The 15,316-nt window shown below is 40.0% G+C and overlaps 1 long non-coding RNA gene across 1 annotated transcript in view; it reads right to left on the bottom strand.

Annotated features, from left to right (window-relative positions):
• LOC309852832 overlaps positions 1-14,889 on the bottom strand; it is a 642,903-nt gene extending 628,014 nt beyond the window's left edge. The window contains exon 1 of the long non-coding RNA XR_014305417.1: positions 14,757-14,889. This is a non-coding gene — a long non-coding RNA (uncharacterized lncRNA). The remainder of the gene's footprint in view (positions 1-14,756) is intronic.
• Positions 14,890-15,316: the final 427 nt, after the last annotated feature.

Genomic DNA, 15,316 nt, shown 5'->3' with positions numbered 1-15,316 from the left:
TTCCTCACAACCCCAGTGCAGCTCTTTCTTGTCCCCATGCTTTAATGAAACCACCCTTTGCACCAAAGACTTCTCAAGAATTCTTTCTTGGCCATTGGCTCCAGACCCTACCACTCCAAACCTTATCAGTGCATATGTGATTTAATACAGTATCTGTTTTTTTTTTCTGTTTGGCTTATTTAACCTAACAAATGTCTCCTCCAGTTTTATTCTGTTGCTGCAAGTAGAAGGATTTTCCTCTTTTCTGAGGCTGATACATATATATACCAAGAGGAAATTAGATGGGAGACCTCTGCCAGGAAGATAGCTAATACCAGAGATAATTTTTTATACCAGGAAGAGTTACCTGCCTGGTGTGGCAAACATTTTTTTCCAAACATCTGTTATTTCCCTTCTCCTGTGAATGTACCCCCCCCTTTTGAAATTGTAAATCCCTACCATCCCCTTCTCCTTAGGTCAGAATGGCATTTAAGCATCAGTTGCCTATCTTTGAGCCCCATATCTTTGGGATTCCTGTAATAAAAAATTAAATTTGTCTTTGTCCCGTGAATCTATATTTTGTTAGTTTGATCATTAGACCAGCCAAAGAATCTAGATGCAAAGAACAAAGTTTCTTTTCCTACACATTCATCCCAGTCACCAAGACAAATATAGCAAGACCACTTTGTATTTTCCAGTGAGAAACCACTTAATATTTTCTAGAATGGCTAAAATAAAGAGAAAAGGGTAACACCAAATTTCCTTGAAAATGTTGAAGAACTAAAAATCTCATATATTGCTGTTGGGAGGGTAAATTGTACATTTGCTTTAGAAAACTGTGTGGCTGTTCCTTATGAAAATAAACATTTACCTACTGGAAGGAGAGCAGAATTTGTCATCTCAAAATAGGTCTGTCTGGTGTAAGAATTATTTTAGTTGGTTATTTTAAAGAAAGAGCAAAGGAAAAACTCTGAAACCCAGTAAAAGTTTCCTTTTGAAAGAGACATTTGCATTTTTATAAGGCAAAAGCTCCGTTTGTAAGGGTGTCTCCCTCTGCATAGTAGAAAGAGGGAGAAGGTGTCGGTCTCCAGAAACTGAGCAGTGGAGAAGTAACAATCTGGATCATGTGTGGAGTTTCAAAAACAATCATAGTTGGTGCCTACCACCCCCCACCCTGCCCCACCCCCACCCAATTCTGTCAATTGGTTTGGGTGAAAACAACAGCATTGTATTAATTAATGGCTCCAGGTGATTCTCAGGCCAGGATTAAACACGTGGGCTTTGGCCCATGGGGAGGTAACAGGGTCTCTGCTATGTGAGTCTGGGAGGCTCAGGTCCGTGCAGCACTTAGTTCCTATGCTGAAACTGAATTTGTGGGTGTCTGTGGGATGGAAGTTCGTGAAGACAGAAGAAAAAGTCAGAGATTGGTCTCCAAGTAGGAGCTCATAGTTTCTGAATAGCTCCTGACACAGAGGATTAGGAAATTGGGCCTTTTCTACATCTGCAAATCCAGCCCACTGCCTAGCAGTCTGCAGGAACTCTGTTAGTGACTTTAAAGGCATTTTCTCCTGATGCAGCTGTGATTTCTCCAAAAATACCTTGTGAGAAAGAAATCTAAAGGACCAGAAGAGGTAAAAAGAAGAAATGGCCAGTTCTCAGGTAAGCCTTGCTTCCCAGGTCAGAGGCCATGTTATCTTTTCCTCCTGGATTTACATGCATATAGAAATTGTAAATACTGATTTCTCTGGTTCTGATGTATCTGCCTCACAAGTGTTTTCACTTACTTTCTAAGGATTTTTATAGGAATCTCTATACCCAGTGTCGGGCTCAAACTCACAACTCCAAGATTAAGAATCACACGCTCCACTGACTGAGCAAGCCAGATGCCCCTTCACCTATATTTTAAAACTTTTTAAAAAGTAATACTCAAGTTTAGGTCTTTAGAACACTTCTCTACTATATTTCAGAGGCTTTTCTCCCTTCTCTCCAACCTGGCTTTCAATAGGGTGACAACTGTCACTTTGAATTAATGTCCTGGAACTGATAAGGGAAAAACTGTGCTCTAAGATGGCCGACCAAGCCAGCAAGGAAATTCTAACCCGTCTCAAAGTCCTTCCAGGTTTTACTTCCCTACCCCATGTCCCCCGCATGTGCCAATAGTACCAAGAATGCAGAAGTAGAAGGGTGTAAATTGTGCTCCCTGCTTGTGCTTGGGGCTCAGACCTTTGGAGAACAGCCTCCTCTGAGCCCACCGGTGTTAAATAAACCTCTGATCCTCCAGAGTCTCCGAGTGCCACTTGGTTTCATCAGGATCCAGTCCAGGTTCCATAACAGAACCATTGAAAATACTCCCTTTGTGACAGATCCACAGGAGAAAGCGTTGGTTCCATGATTTCTCTTGTGGATAGGGGTCAGATCTAGGATATCCATCAAGGAGAGCATTTCACATTTAGATTCTATCTGGATGCCTTGTGAGCTCCAGGATTAATTAAATTAATTTATTAAATTAATTAATATTTAATTAATTAAATTAATTAAATGCACAAATAAGCAGAATGGTTGGATATGAGGCCCAGGATGACTCCATAAGTTTTGGAAAAGAAACAGACTCTTGCTCCTTAGAATTCAAGAAAAGATGCTCTATTTAAAATATGCTAGTAATAATAATAATAATAGTAATAATAAAATGTGCTAGACAGGGATGCGTGGTTGGCTCAGTTGGTTAAGCGACTGTCGCCTTCAGCTCAGGTCATGATCCCAGGGTACTGGGATCGAGTCCCACGTCTGGCTCCTTGCTCAGGGGAGTCTGCTTCACCCTCTGCCTGCTGCCCTCCCGCCGGCTCTCCTTTCCATGCTCTCTCTCTCTGACAAATAAAATCTTTAAAAATAAATAAAATACGCTAGATATTATAGGATATGGGAACTATATGTGGCTTAAAATGTGCATAAATCTACTGTTTTCTCATAATTAGATTAATCTTCTGATTTACTTTGGGGGGCCACAAGAACACAGTAGTGATAATGTGTCCTGTGGGTCTCAGGTGCTGATACCACTTTGCTTCCTTAAAGTTGATAATTTTGTTTACTTGGCTTGGTGCTCGCTGCCCTTGCTCTTCTATAATGTTAATATTTTCCCTTTTATCATTCATGCGGGTGTGAGGTGGATTTTCTGAAAGATGTGAAGAAGCCTTCACAATTAAATTGGAAATTCCTTTTTTTTTTTTTTTTAGATTTTTTAAAAAATTTATCTATTTGACAGAGATCACAAGTAGAGAGGCAGGCAGAGAGAGAGGAGGAAGCAGGCTCCCCGCAGAGCAGAGAGCCGATGCGGGGCTTGATCCTGAAAGACCCGCGGATCCCCTTACCCAAGAATCCAACACTGCCACTGGATGCAAACAGCAAGAGGTTTATTGTCACGCAGGTACCGGCGGGTGGTCGGCAGCTCCAGCTAACCGAGCACACCGACCGGAGTGAAGTGGGGTCTTTTATAGGAAGGTACAAACAAGTTTTGGGTGGGGCGCAACTGGTTGGTGGACAGTTTGAACTTTTGAAAAAGGCATACTTGGAGTTTGCGGATTGGTTTCAGGGACCCCCGAAGAGAGCAGCGGGAAGGGGGGCACAAGCTGATTGGTTATGAGGGCCTGCGCGCGCGAAAGGAGAGGTGGGGAAGGGGAACAAGAAGGGGGAAGGGAGGAATGCCATCATGGCGTCTCTATTATTTCTATAAGCCACGCGGCTAGAGAAAGGCAAAAGAGCAATTAATAAGCAATTAATCACACAATTGATAACCTAATTTCATACCTAAAAGCCAGCGGTTTACAGAAAAGCAAACAAGTGGTTAGTTATCCTATCTATCTACTAGGGGAGGGGTCTTTCAATCCCAGGACCCTGGAATCATGACCCGAGCCAAAGGCAGAGGCTTTAACCCACTGAGCCACTCAGGCACCCCTGGAAATTCCTTTCTTATCTGAGTTCCACTGGATAATGAAGGCTTCACTTTTGTGTACTGGAGATAATGACTCCTGGGAACAGTGATCCTGAACCTGTAAATTTCCATTTTACTCAACCCACATCACAGACATGCTCTTTTTGTATTTTCAGAAAAAGAAAACAAGGATCACATAATTAACATGTTCAAGTGTCTTAATTCTGAAACATAACGTAGCACAAATGAAACAAAAACTGTCAGCAAAATACTAGACTCTGAAACTGGCTATTTTCTTTATATCATTCTGTGCATTTGTCTTTATAGCGTGATTAAAAGACAGAGGCATCATCTTCCACAAGTAGAAACATAAATTTTATGTCATTGAAAATATTCCTTAATTTAAATTGCCATGACAGTTTCCCCACCCAACGTGGGGCTTGAACCCAGGACCCTGAGATCATATAATTACTTTTTAAATGTATGGGTGTGTGCATAAAATGTAAAAGGGTGACTGATTTTTTTTTAAAGATTTTATTTATTTGTTTTTTTGATAGAGACAGCAAGAGAGGGAATACAAGCAGGGGAACGGGGAGAAGGAGAAGCAGGCCTTCCACCAAGCAGGGAGCCCAATTCTGGGCTTGATCCCAGGACCCTGGGATCATGACCTGAGCCAAAGGCAGATGCTTAATTGACTGAGCCACACAGGTGCCCCAGGGGAGATGAATTTTTTTTTTAAAGATTTTATTTATTTGACAGAGAGATCACAAGTAGGCAGAGAGGCAGGCAGAGAGAGAGGGGGAAGCCTGCTCCCTGCTGAGCAGAGAGCCTGACATGGGGCTCGATCTCAGGACCCTGAGATCATGACCTGAGCCAAAGGCAGAGGCTTAACCCTCTGAGCTAACCAGGTGCCCTGGGAGATGGATTTTATGTAGATCTCTTCTTGTTTCCATCACTCTTCTCAGGTTTGACACCTGCTGTGAACACTGCTTTAGAATCTTCTCTGTACATTAACCTGTGTCATTGGAGATCAACTCTAGGTTGGGTTAATAACCTGATCCCTTCTATGTACTGGATGTTTGACAAAATATTTGCATCAAAGTAAAAGAATAGGGGCACCTGGGTGACTCAGTCCTTAAGCATCTGCCTTTGGCTCAGGCCATGATCCCAGGGTCCTGGGATAGAGGCCTGGGTTGGGCTCCCTGCTTCTTGGGAGACCTGCTTCTCCCTCTCCCACTCTCCCTGCTTGTGTTCCCTTACTTACTCTGTGTCCCTCTGTCAAATAAATAAATAAAATCTTAAACAACAACAACAACAAATATGTTTTCTTAGGTTATTATTATTATTTTGTATTAACTTATAAAAAAGTGTTAGAATGCTATCTAATAACTACAAATGCTCAAAAAATACTGTTGCCATTCTTGCTATACTAATGAAACCTGTAACTGCTATAAAACTCGCTCAGTTCCAAGTCCTCCAAAACTTCTTGCCTTTGAGTTCTACCTCTTCCTAACTCAAAACTGTATCGCTTGGCCCATAAGCCACTGCCTTGTTAGAAATGCAGACAAGGATGCCACCCCAGAACTCTTGAACAGAATCTGCATTTTAATAAGATCTCCAATGCACTGTTGTGAAATTCTCAGAATTTGATAGGTACAATTGTAACCCACCAAAATTTTCCATATAAGAAATAGACAAAATTTCTGTATGATATAAACATAGTACTCAACAATGTATGATATAATATGATATAAACACAGTACTCAACAATGTGTATGCCTGTGTCTATGCCTTCATTTTACAATTTATCTTTGAGAAATACACAGTATTTATATCGGTTTTGTGGATCATATGCTATCCTCTTACCTCAGAGTTGGAGAATACATTCAAGCATATTACCATGCTGAAAATCATCTTACTGCATAAAAGCAAGAAACTCCCTTAAGCCAGAACCAGTTCTCCTAATACAACTGAAGGAACGTGAGTTCACTCCTTGCTGAGTCTCAGATAGAAACTACACCAGGTGGGGTTGTCACACAAAGGACTTTTTATATCAAATAAGGAGATCACAGGAAATAACTTCCAAAGCCTTGACTCCCAAGCAAAGATGAGTGGCTTCCTTTCATTTAGGGTTAGGATGAATGTTTAGAATGGGGAGCCTTGTCACCTTATGTCACAATGGGCATAAGGGCATGCATGTATCTTAAGGAAACTGGTCTATAATATATTATAGATAAAGAAGAAAGATTATTTTTCTGATTCAAGGTTTTTTGAGATAGAATATACCCTCTAGGGGACCAGGTGAAGTGGCACCAGAACTTATCAAGGAGCATCAGCTAACATGGCCTCATGGGTCTCCAAGCAACAGCATCCACCTTCTCGGGGATAATGAGCCAAATGGTGCCCTTGGTCTCTCGAACAACAGAGTTTGACAGAGGCCAAACAGGAATTTCAGGCAAGGCTTTGCTGGAGCTTATGCTCCAGCACAGACAAAACAGTGTCCTCAGGCTGACTCCCTGAGGAGAGGTCAGGAAGGATTTCTTAAAAGAAACTTGCGTGGAAAAAGAGTCCTAAGCATATAGTGGCAGAAATGTATTAGGACCTGCATACATCATACTTTTTCACTTACTGCTTGTCTAATTAACATATTAAATCTCCACCCCTGGACATGATACATTTCCTGTGAAGTTCCTTCCATTATAGTACATACCTGTGATTCAATTCAGTGTGTACTCTTAATGAGTTCACAGTTATGGTTCATAATTCATAGTCATGTAACTATTTATAGTTACAGTAGAAACTGTTTTTAGTAATACATCTATGTTGTAATCAGAATTTGGGTTGTTAAATTTTCTTTTGTGTTCCAGTGCTACCACCATGTGTTTTTTGTTTTTGGTAGGATCCCCAATATTGGTTAATTTAGGTTCTTACCTGTATATTATGATTTTGGATCGTAATTTTCAACTCTGTAACTTTAAAGATAATTTAAGGTTTAATTCAAATGTGTATCCTCTATATGTATATTATAAACAAAATGATGTCCGCCTTTGTCTATAAAAATATTATATCTGGTTTGTTCATGACTTCTTGTTTATTTCTATTCTTGAGTAATGGTCAGTGGTTGCTCTATTCTGTCTAGATAAGTAGTATTGAAAATGAAGATTATTACATCATCTATTCTCTTTTAGACATTTAAACAAATTTAATTGTGGTTAAAAATAACACATGACATAAAATTTATCATCAGACCATTGTTAGATGGGCAGTCTAGTTTTGTTAAGTGTATTCACATTACTGTGTGAACTATCTCTGAAATTTTTTTCTTTTTGTGAAAGTGAAACTTAAGACATCTTAAATAACCACCATTTTCTCCCTCTACTGTAAGTCCCTGGTACATATCACTATAATTTCCTTTGAGTTTGACTGTCTTAGATTACTCACAAAAGTGAAATCCTATTGCATCTGTCTTTGTGGCTCCTTTATTTCATTTAACATACTGTCCCCAGGGCGCCTGGGTGGCTCAGTGGGTGAAGCCTCTGCCTTAGGTTCAGGTCATGATCCCAGGATTCTAGGATGGGTTCTCTGCCCAGCGGGGAGTCTGCTTCCCCCACCCCCTGCCTGCCTCTCTGTACACTTATGATTCCTCTCTCTGTGTCAAATAAATTAAAAAACAAAACAAAACAAAAAAACTGTCCCAAAAGCTTATCTAAGTACTATCACGTCACAAAATCTGTCCCTTTTGGAAAAGTGTTCCATTATACATTCATCTGTGCATAGGCATTTGTGTGGGCTCTACCTATTACTGGTTTTTGTGAATACAGCTGCAGTGGACATGGATGTACAAAGATCAATTGCAGATCTTTCTTTGAATTCTTTGGTATATAACCTGGAAGGGGGATAACTGGATCATAGGGTGGTTTTATTTGTAATGTGTTGAGAAAACTGCTTAGTGTTTTTCATAGCAGTTCCACCATTTTATATTTCCTTCAGCTGTTATTACGGTACCACCAGGGAAGGGGGGAAATTAATGAGCAAAAGTCCTGAACTCCCTGACAGCTTGCAAGCGAAGATTTTTAAGGGGAAAATTGGGGGCAAGGGTCATCTTGATGAGATAGAGCAGAGAATGGATCAGGCCTCTCAATACTGACAGTGAAGTTCAGCATTCTTTGGCTGCCTCCATAAGGGGAGCATGTGTGGCTTGGTGGGAAGCCAAAGCTCTATGCCTCCTAAGCAGGTTATGTTGAAGGAATTCAGAGGAAGTATGCTAATTATGAACACTAAGAAGGTTGGACAAAACCAGATTGTGCCAAGATGGACCACAGTGCTGAAATTTCTCAATTCTTTCCCTCATTCTAATACCCAAAATCATGTCCAGGGGTGGAGATTTAATATGTTAATTAGACAAGCAGTAAGTGAAAAAGTATGATGTATGCAGGTCCTAATACATTTCTGCCACTATATGCTTAGGACTCTTTTTCCACGCAAGTTTCTTTTATTTTTTTATTTTTAAAGATTTTATTTATTTATTTGACAGAGAGAGATCACAAGTAGGCAGAGAGGCAGGCATAGAGAGAGAGAGAGGAGGAAGCAGGCTCCCTGCCGAGCAGAGAGCCCGACGCGGGACTCGATCCCAGGACCCCGAGATCACGACCCGAGCCGAAGGCAGCGGCTCAACCCACTGAGCCACCCAGGCGCCCGCAAGTTTCTTTTAAAAAATCCTTCCTGACCTCTCCTCAGGGAGTCAGCCTGAGGACACTGTTTTGTCTGTGCTGGAGCATAAGCTCCAGCAAAGCCTTGCCTGAAATTCCTGTTTGGCCTCTGTCAAACTCTGTTGTTCGAGAGACCAAGGGCACCATTTGGCTCATTATCCCCGAGAAGGTGGATGCTGTTGCTTGGAGACCCATGAGGCCATGTTAGCTGATGCTCCTTGATAAGTTCTGGTGCCACTTCACCTGGTCCCCTAGAGGGTATATTCTATCTCAAAAAACCTTGAATCAGAAAAATAATCTTTCTTCTTTATCTTAGAAGTTTTAGTAGGTGCATCCGGTACTTAAATCTGGAGGATAGAGCTGATTAATGGCTTGTTATCTAGTGGCTTCCATTCCCATCCCTTGAGCCTAGGCTCTATGTTCCTAGCTGTGCCAGGGGACATCCTCTCATCTGAACTGACAAGATCAGTGCTGGCTTCATTAGATATATTTTATGTTGATACTTTCAAGGAGCAAGAATTTCTGTTACCTTCAAGGTCCTGCTAGCTGGACTAAGAACAAAACTGACATGAGACAGATGAAGAGGGGAAAAATCAAATTTAATATCATAAGTGAAAGGAACCCTACAGACACAGAGATCCCAAAGTCAGTCAGGCAGAAGTATTTATAGCATCCTGGACTAAGAATGGTCTGGTACTTTGAAGAAAGGAATGTTCTGGCAAAGCAGTAAGAAGAACAGATGTTTGGTAGTTAGATATTTGGCTTGGCACACAGATGGGTGACCCAGATAAAATTCATCTCTGATAACAACCCTTATTCTGGGGAAGACCCCCAATATAGATCCTTCTGCATAGTTAAAGGAGGAGCAAAATTTCTCTTAAGCTTACAGGATGTCAGTCGCCTTTAACCCAAAAAACACTTCATGCCAAAGTGTCACATCTTGGTACAGCCTGCCGTTGGCCCCTAGGTAACGTTGCTTTAAGGTAGTCTCTATATATAGACCTGTATGTCGTGTCACATAAACTCCAGGTCTGATGACCTTGGTTAAAACCTAGTTTTTTCCATTTACTGGATGTTTGACAAAAGACACTCATAAAAGAGGAAGAATATTATGTTTGATCTCATAAATTATTTTTGAGTGTGTGTGTTTTTCACATTAACTTATGAAAAACTGTTGTAATGCTATCTAGTGACTAGTAAATGTTTAAAATGATTGTCATTTGTCATTCTTAGTGTTCTAGCAGAACCTGTAATTGTCATAAAAATTAATCCATTCAGTTGTTCCATTCAATCTTATCAAATAACAGTATTTGGGGAAATCCTTTTCTGGAATTCTGTAATGTCCTCTCTTTTTTACTGGGGACAATACCAGACTCCAAATTAGAGAATCTCCAGCAAAACTCACATTCCTGGGGTACCTGGGTGGTTCAGTGGGTTGAGCCGCTGCCTTTGGCTCAGGTCATGATCTCAGGGTCCTGGGATCGAGCCCACATCGGGCTCTCTGCTCAGTGGGGAGCCTGCTTTCCTCTCTCTCTCTGCCTGCCTCTCTGTCTACTTGTGATCTCTCTCTGTCAAATAAATAAATAAAATCTTAAAAAAAAAAAAAACCCTCATATTCCTTTTTTTTTTTTTTTTTTTTTTTTTTTAAATAAACAGGTCTTGCTTATATCTAAGCCAGACCTACGTACCTTTTTGGAGCAGAATAAAAAGTCCTGGGATGTGAAGTAGAGGAAGACAGTAGTTGTACAACCAGGTAGGTGGAAATGAATGAAGCAGATGACACAGGTGAGGTCCAAAGGTCAAGGAGGAAGCCAAAACTTAAAATGTGGTTTGGAAAGCTCTGGTTGAATGGAAATAATTTCCTAGAATCTTCAGCTCATTTCCCTTGCTATTGCAGAGGGACAGTACTGTCCAACAGTCGCCATGCTCCTACACCTCTAAGATTCTGCTTCTGCCCCTCTGGTCTTCCATCATATTCACAGGGAGGGCCAAAGACTCTTCCATAGCCATGAGGACCTGTGTGATCTGGATGCTTTTCTATGACTTTTGGGTGCCTAGGGAAATCCGTACATCTTTCTGAGGAACTTTGAAAATGCCTCTGTAAGGCATTTTTTAGGTTCTGTTTTTGCATCACAACAGACATCAGTAGTTACTATATTTCTTAAAAACTATGATTTTCTAGTTTTGTCTTATTTATATGAATTTCCTGTGACTGTGTCCTATATGTTTTCAGTTTTTGATTAGTTTCCTCTGAAATTCAGCTGTGATTTGAGATTCTAAATTTCTGATAGAACATGCTTCAATGCACATGTGTTTTATAAAAAGTAAGTCAGATAATTAGTAAAAATCCCCACATTTATTAAAATGTTTTATTCATAAATATAAATGTAATCATTAGTATTTTCATCCACTTTCCTCAAGATATATCTGAAATATATAATTAATACCTAAATGTTTATTTAGATACCTGTGATGAGCAGCATATTTTACAACTCATCGTGTTTTGTTTTCTTTTGTTGCTTCTAAAGGATGAATTGCAGCCTTTGCATTCGGTGTAAAACTGGGAATATTCTGTTAACAAATTCCTCGTAAAATTTTATTCGTAAAATTTTTATTTGGACATTTTTTTATTGTAATGAATTTTCTGAGCAATTTTACTGTCATATAACACATACTGTTGCTTCAAATACTCGCTTTTCATGGATGCACAAGCTCAGTTTTAAAATGTAGCTATTTAGAAACATCATTTTTTTTCCATTTTAAATTCTTCTGGTTTTTCTTTTTCTTTGGTTTTTCTTTTTTTAATTAACATATAATGTATTATTTGCTTCAGGAGTACAGGTCTGTGAATCATCAGTCTTACACATTTCATAGCACTCACCATAGAACATACCCTCCCCAGTGTCCATCACCCAGCCTCCCCATACCTCCCACCCCCGGTCTTCCAGTGACCCTCAGTTTGTTTCCTGAGATTAAGAGTCTCTTATGGTTTGTCTCCCTCCCTGGTCCCATCTTGTTTCATTTTCTCCCTCCTTATCCCACATGACTCGCTGCCCTGCCTCTCAAATTTCTCATATCAGAGGGATCATATGATAATTGTTTTTCTCTGATTAACTTATTTTGCTTAGCTTAATTACCCCCTAATTCTATCCACATTGTGACAAATGACAAAATTTTACAGGTTTTGATGGCTGTATAGTATTCCATTGTATATATGAACCACATCTTCTTTTTTTGTTCATCTGTTGATGGACATCTAGGTTCTTTCCAGAGTTTGGTTGTTGTGGACATTGTTGCTATAAACATTTGAGTGCACATGCCCCTTCGGATCACTACATTTGTATTTTTAGGGTAAATACCCAGTTGTGCAATTGCTGGGTTATAGGGTAGCTCTATCTTCAACTTTTTGAGGAAACTCCATGCTGTTTTCCATAGTGGCTGCACCAGCATGCAATCCCATCACAGTGTAGGAGGGTTCCCCTTTTCTCTGCATCCTCGCCAACCTCTGTCATTTCCTGACTTGTTAATTTTAGCCATTCTGACTGGTGTGAGGTGGTATCTCACTGTGGTTTTCATTTGTATTTCTCTGATGCTGAGTGATGTTGAGCACTTTTTCATATGCCTGTTGGCCATTCGGATGTCTTCTTTGCAGAAATGTCTGTTCATGTCTTCTGCCCATTTCTTGATTGGATTATTTGTTCTTTGGGTGTTGAGTTTGACAAGTTCTTTATAGATTTTTGATACTAGGCCTTTATCTGATATGTCATTTGCGACTGTCTTCTCTCATTCAGTCAGTTGTCTTTTGGTTTTGTTAACTGTTTCCTTTGCTATGCAAAAGCTTTTGATCTTGGTGAAATCCCAATAGTTCCTTTTTGCCCTTGCTTTTCTTGCTTTTGGCGATGTGGAAACATCATTATAAGGGTGTACATTTTTTCAGGATTTGGGGGGTTAATTTTTCTCTTATGCTTGTTTTGCAATTTCATAACAATGCTTCCCTTTGTGTGATAGTTACCATAATACTAATTTACTGTGTTTGGGGTTTTTTTTCTATGTTTTATGTTTTTGGATAACAATTTTCAATTCAGTACATTTGAAGACACTGTCAGGTTTCATTCAAATAGGAATCAGCTAAGTATCAATTACCAATAAAATTATGTGTGCATTTGTTTCTATAAATATTTCCCATACATTCTTTGTTCATGACTTAGGTACCCAGATGGGAGTTTCTGCAGGTTCTTCATGCTGTGGTAAAGAACACTGAGCATGTGTGGAGATGCAAACAGACAGAAACTGATTGTTTCCATGGCATCTGGTCATTAGAAAAACATGAAGAGTCATGATCCCTACATCTGGGAACCTTTAATCTGGAGCAAATGGATACATTGTTGAATTCAGGATTGTAGGATCAGTGCAAGGAAGAGGCAGTATACAGGGGACTTTGCTTCAGTTGGGACAGCTCCCTTTCTGTGTTGTGTGAGTTTCCGCTTCACCCCTGATGAATGATCCATGAACCAAAGCATTTTTTAGCAGTAGTAGTAGCTTTTATTTTACATTCTTGTTAAGAATAAAAGTTTTCTGGGATGTCTGGGTGGCTCAGTTTGTTGGGCATCTGACTCTTGGTTTCAGCTCAGGTCATGATCTGAGTCATGGGATTGAGCCCCGTGTTGGGCCTTATGTTCAGTGAGGAGTCTACTGGAGATTCTCTCTCCCTCTCCCTTTACCTTTTCCTCTCCCCTCACTTGTGCACACTCATTCTCTCAAATAAATAAAGCTTAAAAAAAAAAAAAAGAAATTCTAACATAATTGTCCCAGAAATTCTAAATGTTAGTGTTAAATTGGTTTTTATTTTAGTTTATGAAGTAGACAGGAAAGTGACTAAACAGATTAAAATAATATGAACTCTGGGAGTTAAATTTCTGTTGGGCAGGCTTAGGAATGACAGAGCTGGAGTTATCCCAGAGGCCAGGAGATCAGAGCCTATAACGAGCTCTCCCATAGCCCAGACCAGATGAAATCCCCTTCTGAGCCTATATCGAGGTATGGTGGGTCTCTGAGATCTCCTCCCTTACCAGAACAGATTAGAGGAGATCAGATTCTGAGTGGCTGCTGCTTTGACCTCTCCAGGGCTGGTGTTCACAACTCCTGAAACCCAGAATCAGATGAATGCAGAAAAGGATTACATATTTTATATATATATATATATATATATATATATATATATATATATATATATATAAAATTATATATATTAGCTCCTTAATTTTTCTTTTTGCCATTAAATCTTGTGTTTCAGGAGCATTTTACCCATAATCCTATTTTCCATTCCTGAAGATTGAGCTGTTGCTCAAGTTATAAAGTATAAATATGTATGTATACATGATAACATGATAATAACAACCTAGCTAAGTAATATGTCCATCACTTGATATGGTTAAGATTTTAAATTTTTAATTAATTTTTGAGAACATCTAAGATACACTCTTAACAAATTTCAAATATAATAGACATAACTGTGTTCTCCACGCTGTACTTTAGATCTCCAGAATGTATTCATCCTGAAGAGCTGAATCTTTGTACTGTTTGACCAATATCTCTCCCTTCCCCCACAGACAGCTTATGGCACTCACAGTTGTACTCTGCTTTTGTGATGAGTTCTGCTTTATTAGATTCCAGATATAATGAAATAATACAATAATTGCCTTTGAGGGTTGGCTTATTCCACACAGCATAACTTCCAGGCTCACCAGCATTGTCCCAAATGGAAGGATGTCCTTTTTCTTATTTAAGGCTGAATTTTATATATACATATAATCTCACATTTTCTTTAGCCATTTCTTCTAGAACGCAGGGAAACAAGGAGATGCTACATTGCATTTTCTAGAACGGCTAAATTTGAAAACAAAACAAAACAAAACCTGCTGCTGCCCCTCGGAACAATTTGTTACTTAAACTGTAACCCCTGGAGGACTTTACTAGTTGCCAAGCACATTTAGATATGGCCTTAAGAAACACTGATACTGACAACAGGTCTTTGGGGAGAAGGACGATGTACCACCGTGAAGCTGGGCAGCTGGGGATGCCTGGCCCGCCCAGGGCGGAACGCCACCTGCTTCGGGAAAGCCGAGCACCCGAGCACCGAGCACCGGGGAACGCCCGGTCAGCTCAGGGTGGAACGAAAACCGCCTGCTTCCCTTTTTCGTGATCGCTCCTTTCTCTTCCCAGAAGTGCTCGTTGTTAGTTAGATGAGTCCTTTGAATGTGTTTGGTAAACTATAAACATTACCATCCGCCTTGCTGACCTGCAAGAAGTGACTAACGTGTGACCTTCATCAATCCTTCTGTTGGCTATTGTTTTCTATCTAATAAAAGTGAGACTGTGGAGTTGCTCGCGGCAGCAGTCCTTTCCGACTGTTGTCCCCTGCTCCCAGTCTTTTGCAGCTGACTTGTTTGTGCCTAATTCTTCTCTCGTCGCCGTCGCCGACGCCGACTGGAAGCGGCAAAAACCCAAAATTGGTAACACCAAATTTTCGGGAGAATGTAGGAGTTAAAATGATCGTATAGTGTTGACGGAAGTGTCCAAAGTACATCCAGTTAGGAAAACTGCTCTTATTTATGAACTCAAACATCTTTCTGTCCTATTAAAAAATGAAATCACAGGGCATCTATCTGGGTGGCTCAGTCGGTTGGGCTTCTGTGTTCAGCTC

The sequence above is a fragment of the Mustela nivalis genome (assembly GCF_964662115.1).
Source record: "Mustela nivalis genome assembly, chromosome: 18".
In the NCBI taxonomy this organism is placed as follows: Eukaryota; Metazoa; Chordata; class Mammalia; order Carnivora; family Mustelidae; genus Mustela; species Mustela nivalis.
The sequence above is the reverse complement of the archived record's forward strand: the minus strand, read 5'-3'. Positions and strand labels throughout refer to the sequence as shown.